Genomic DNA, 6,224 nt, shown 5'->3' with positions numbered 1-6,224 from the left:
ACCACATCCATTTAAGAAAATTTTTCAGCCATGAATAGCTGAAAGCTGGGAGAATACTTAAAGGGAGGCATCAGATATGCAAGGCAGTTCTCTGCTCTTCCCTGCATACCCACTTATGGCTATTGCTGGAGCCAGGATATTGGGCTACACTGACCTTTGTTCTGAACCAGTATGCCTCTTATGTTCTTATTATGTTCTTATGATAAGCAGGAAAAGAATTTAGCCTCTGGATAACACCCGTTTGTGTTTGAATTCAGCAGCAAAATTCCTTTTCTCTTCATTGTTTCAGATTTGAAAAATTAATTAAAAAAAAAAGTGTGCACACCAATATATGAAGTTGTGTTGGCACCAGACATAGAAGATTAATTTTTCTATAATTAAGAACCTCACAGGACTTTTTTTATCTACATGGGTAGGGATTTTTTTCACCCTGAAAAACATGTAAACCAAGAAGCTCCCAACTCCAGTAAAATTCACCATGATGAAGGTACTTTAAACAGGTCTCTGCACCATCCACCCAAAACCAGATTCAACAGCAAGAATTTCTGAGTCTGAAGTGTCAAGAGGTTTTAAGAAGAAAAGTTCTGTTTATAGCCTTGCAAACTTACCAGAATATGTATGGTTTCTTAGGTCTTGAGATCCAGACTCTGGGCTCATCCAGACATCTGCAATTTTGTTGCAATTCATAAAGTGGTATTGCTGGTTTATAATGTTCCTTTGAATTATGTAATTTTATAATTACATGATTTTAATGCTGCCTATTCAGATGGAGCTTCAGCCCCCTTCATCACTGAAATTCTTTGGAGAAGCATAATGAGTTTTGGAAATACTTTCAATCTCTCAGTGATTATCAGATTTGATTTTCTCACTGCCTACAACAAATTCTCTTCCACAGATTCTACATGGAAAGATAAGAATTTAGGTATTTCTGGAAGTCAAGGTGTAGTGGGTTGTCCCTTGCTGGACATCGGGTACCCACCAAAGCTGCTCTATCACTCCCTTCTGCAACTGGAGAGAGGAGAGAAAATATAATGAAGGGTTCATGAGTTATTAATTTCATTTATTACTAACAAAATCAGAGTAATATAATGAGACGTAAAATAAATCTTAAAAACACCTTCCCACCACCCTTCCCTTATTCCTAAGTTGTACCTCCTCTCCCCAAGCAGAGCAGGGAGATGGGGAATAGAAGTTATGGTCAGTCCATCACAGGTTGTTTCTGCTGACGCTGCTCAGAGAGAGGAGTCCTTCCCCTGCTCCAGTGTGGAGACAGTTCTCCATGAACTGCTGCAATATGGGTCACTTTTCCTCTGTGGGTGCAGTCCTTCAGGCACAGGTTGCTTCAACATGGGTCCCCCACAGGGCCACAGGTCCTACCAGGAAAACCTGCTCCAGCGTGGGCTCCTCTCCCCATGGGTCAGCAGGTCCCTGCCAGGACCCTACTCCATTATGGGCCTCCCACAGGGTCACAGCCTCCTTCAGGCATCCACCTGCTCCAGCGTGGGTTTCCTCCATGGGCTGCACATGGATGTCTGTATCCCCATGGTCCTCCATGGGCTGCAGGGGCACAGCTGTCTCACCACGCTCTTCACCACAGGCTGCAGGGGAACCTGAGCTCTGGTGCCTGGAGCACCTCCTCCCCCTCCTTCTCCACTGACCTTGGTGTCTGCAGTTGTTCACATATTCTCACTCTGCTCTTCTCTGGCTGCAGTTTTTATCTGTGCAATAACTTTTTTCCTTCTTAAAAATTTTATCACAGAGGTGTTACTATCACTCCTGATTGGCTCAGCCCTGGCCAGGAGTGGGTCTGTCCTGGAGCTGTCTGTCATTGACTCTGCTGGACATGGAGGAAGCTTCTGGCAGCTTCTCACAGAAGCCACCTCTGTATCCTCCACACTACCAAAACCTGGCCACACAAACCCAATACACAAGGTCTAAATAAGCACTGTGAATAAAAACTGGGCTATGTTGAAGACAATAAGAATTTGCATCCGGGAGTCAGAATGCCTTACAGAAGGTTTAAAAAGATACAGAAAAAGTGCAACAGGAACCACACAAACCTTATTTGCAAGACAGGGAATTCTGGGTTGTATGTTAAAATGGACATGCAGACATTGTTTTTTACCAGAAACATATCAGGAATTTTATTTCCTCCACATATCACAGTTTGAAGCTGGAAAGCAATCTTGCATAGTTTCTAATTTAGGTGGAACTATACAAGCTGAAGTGAAATCAGACAAAATCATAAGTAACAGCAGCAAAACAGAAGAGTCTTAATTCTAAGTGGTTCTGGTCTTGGCATAAGAATAAGGAAATTAGAACATGATGAATATTAATATTTATATTGCCTGTGCATCAAGAGGTAAAACATCTCAGAAAAGCTACCTCTGCTGTGTATATCAACCTTTTATTCTTTGATGTTTTGTTATACAAACAGTAGTCAGATAAATATACACATGGACCTCAAAAAGCTACAGTATTTCACAATGTCACATCTAGTGAGGGATTCTTTTGGGTTTTTTTCCAGACCTGTTCATGTGCACAATTTCTTTATGCCTCATTTACTACAAAAATATCGGTCGATGAACAATGAATAACTAGACATATTTCATTGTATAACCGAGAGTGAACTGTCTTTTTAGGTTTGTCTTTGTTTCCCAAGCCCATGCATCTTAACTTTCATAATGCCTGTTTACATCAATAAAGTCAATTTATTTACTGAATTGTATTTGGGTAATTATTTATTCATACTTCAATCATTAAAAAGCCAGAATTTACTACAGTCAAGAAATTTACTACAGTAAATTTGTGAAAAAAGTTTCACAGAAACTTCAAACATATGAATGTGGTCTGCTCTGATTTCAAGACGTCTAATTTTGAGCACATGGGTAGGATTGCTCTTCTATTCTAGGTGCTACCTAGAGCACCTTCTGAACTGGAGGTGTAAATACATGAGGTGGTGACTGTTTTAGTTTTTGCAAGTCCAGTATGTCTGTCACCTCCTCCATGACAGGCTTAATATAAATGTAAAGTTTATACGAACAAATTTAAATGATTTATGGAAAACCCAAAGACAAAACACACATGCACAAAAAGTATAATTCAGAACAGATAATTTTTATGTTTTTAGAAAGTAATACAATGTTAAAACAAGTCCATATCCAGCTATTTTATTCTTGTTAAGGTCATCCCATTAAACAACCCCCCAAAGAGAATTATCAATATTGTCTAGCACTATAAACTAACAAAATTAATCAGAATGGGAATGAGCATTTTGCATGGCAGAGAAAATAGAGTGATACCAAATGTTGGCTGCTGTTATTGACCAAGTCAGCAGGTAAAGCCTGCTTGTGGGTTAAATATCTGGATGCAGGTAGCATTTATATTGAAGACAGATGATTTTACTGTTGCAATCATAGCCATTTCTTGGAAAAATATAACAAAAATGAGCAGGCCCATTCACCAGGGATTGCTGGTGAATGTCACTAAAGTACTACTTGGAGCAATGTCTTGTTTTCTTTGCAGAAGTTCTCTCAGACATTGTAAAAGTACCTGCCCCATGCTTGATATCCAGTAAGTAACAGGGAAATTTAGAGTTTCTTGAAGGACTTCTCATGTTCAGCACCATTTCCATTCTGGCTGAAAGAGTGGAATACTTTACCTGGCAAATGCATAACAACCCACTTGAGGAACTTCATGTAGGTGAGGTACAGTTAGATGCTATAGAAGGGAATGAGAAGCATGATTTGGCTTGCTGTTTGTCAAAAAAGATGAGCCCTTCATTATTTGTGTTGGCAGCCTGGCTATATGGTTAGGTTTTAAGCTAGTGGAAAACTTGGAAAGAGCAAAGGAAAGCTGAACATCTTTACGATCATTCCTGGCCCTAAAATACCAGTTCCTGTCCTTAGCTCTGTGGTGCAAGTTGTTCTCCCAAGCACAAACTTCATTACTATTCTGTATACCTTCATCATCCCCAATTCCAAGCAGTCTACGTAGTCAGAAACCAAAATTGTTGCAGTATGACAGGTCTGCAAAACAGTTTGTCTCACTGAGATCTGTGTTGACCACCAACTGCTTTCTTGATGGCATTTAAGGTTGTTGACTTAAAGCCGTGCTGGCAATTTATCAGTGGGGGGGTGGAGTGGGAGGTACCTTTCTGTCCCTGTTAATGAGACAGGATAGAGTGTGCTCGATAACATGTGAAAGGGTAACTTAGTGCTGCCTGTGTTGCTTCTTGTCAACACGGTGACTGCATCCACCCTAAGAGCCCTAAGTGGCATTCTGCTTGTCAAGAAGTTGTGTCCCTCCTATTTAAATGGAGCAGCGGTAATCAGTGAGGATGCTTAACCTGAAGGAGGATATGAGCTTCAGAATGTGGACTCAAAAATTCTTTCCCTCTAGAGCAGATGCCCAGAGCCAATAAAAGCCACAAAGAAAATCAAAGATACATTTTTCAGAGGTTTTAGAGTTCTCATATTACGAGGGTTTTTAAAATTCCAGCCAAGACCAAAATGCCCAAATATGTTTTAGGTTTGGGCCACCAAAATTAAAAAGAGAAAGTAAATTTTACTTTCAGTTAGTTAAGAGGCTTCATTAAAAATAAATTTTTAATTTTTATTTAATTCTACAGTACCTAAGACAATATTTAAAGACATTCAAAAGAAAAAGGGTTGGAAAGAGGAAAGTGAAAAGACTGTATTCACAAAGACATCAAAACAAGGTATTTTGACAATGCCAGGAAATTTTAATTAATTTTTTTTTCAAGTTCTAAGTAACTGACTTGATTTCATATAGCATTTTGATTTTCACTAATTGCATTTACTTTAGTCACACAATACAAAGACTGGACAGAAGGATGGACCAATGCATACTTATCAAGTTAATTATTGTTCTATTTTAACCTATTCTATCAGCAGCTCACCTCCAGGTAAGACTGTGTTGTGCAGAAATACTCAGTGGAAGAAAGTATGCCATAGAAAGTGGGAGGAGGGAAGTGGAAAAATAGCCTCATGATGAAACAGATGGAATGAAAACATTTGGCAAACATCAGTGGTGGGCTATTTTTTGATATAGCTGTTTAGGTTTCTCTAGTATGAAAAGCCAAATGGCTAATATCTACTTGTGCACATTGAAATTAATATATACGCATCAAAAAAGCATTGCACTGAGGTTTTTAACTGAAAAAAGAATCTAACTAAAGCTAGCACCGTCAAACTACGAGAGGTCCATCACCCTGCTGTCCCCATCCAAAGATGTGCACTTCACCCTTCCCTCCTTGCCATTTCTCTTTCCAGTTTTCTCCGCATAGCACAAGCACGTTGGAAGGGGGTTCTCTCAGTGGCTGGGACCAGAGCTTTTCCACCAGCACACCTAATAACTACAAGCTATTCAGTATATGAAAGAACCACCATAGGAGGACAGCTAGTGGGAAAAGAAAAACAAATCTGACCTGGGAACTCCACATTATTTCCATGGAAGTCTTCTTTCTGCCTGGTATCAGACATTGGGAGTGAGAGCTGTGGTGACTTCTTTGACACCAGGAAGTATTCTTGAACTCCTGAGAACAGAAGTAAAAAGCCAGTTATAATAAAGAGATTTGTAGATATAAAATATTAAAATCAAACATCTATCACAAGAATATGGGGGAAATCATCAGGAAGGGGGAAAGGTAGAGAAATTAGAGGAAGGTAAAGGAAACTACAGCAATGTGTCACTGTGTTTGGCATCTCTGTGCTCTGACTAGCACAGCATAATTAAAGGATATTAAAGGCCTTTATGTTTCTATCACAGCAGTACAAAATTTAAAACAATAAACTGCTTTTTCATAACACCAAACTACCTTCCTCACTCTCCTCATTCCCACCTCTGAAATTCTGCTTGAGTTCATCTTCACCTTGACCTTGCTTCTGCTGAAATCCTTGTTCACATCTTAATCACTTCACATCTTGAATACTGAAATTCCTTCAATGGTCTGTCTAAATCCCAACTCTCTCTAAATGTCAAGAGGTCCAGAATGGTGCAGTCAGATTGTTTGCTTGCTCCATGCATGGATAAACAATATGATAGAAGATGTGTTTATGTAGTAAAATTGAGAAGCTGCAATAGAAGAGTGAGTTGTTTGTATATAGAACAGGAATGGCAGACAACAGACACAGAGCAGCTAGAAATTGGCTAATATTCTCAGACACTACTGTGACACACACCAACAATAAAATATTTGTTTA

The 6,224-nt window shown here is 39.4% G+C and overlaps 1 long non-coding RNA gene across 1 annotated transcript; it reads right to left on the bottom strand.

The window, feature by feature from the left end:
- Positions 1-3,645: 3,645 nt before the first annotated feature.
- Positions 3,646-5,982, bottom strand: LOC108495669. Its single transcript, XR_001874192.1, has 3 exons — positions 5,864-5,982; positions 5,450-5,557; positions 3,646-3,720 (listed from the first exon to the last, which is right to left on the bottom strand). It is a non-coding gene; the product is annotated as an uncharacterized LOC108495669 (long non-coding RNA).
- Between the last annotated feature and the right edge of the window lie 242 nt (positions 5,983-6,224).

The sequence above is a fragment of the Lepidothrix coronata genome, unplaced genomic scaffold (genome assembly GCF_001604755.1).
Source record: "Lepidothrix coronata isolate B3197 unplaced genomic scaffold, Lepidothrix_coronata-1.0 Scaffold33, whole genome shotgun sequence".
Lineage (NCBI taxonomy): Eukaryota > Metazoa > Chordata > Aves > Passeriformes > Pipridae > Lepidothrix > Lepidothrix coronata.
Note: the sequence above shows the minus strand (reverse complement) of the source record. Positions and strands in the feature narration are given on the sequence as shown.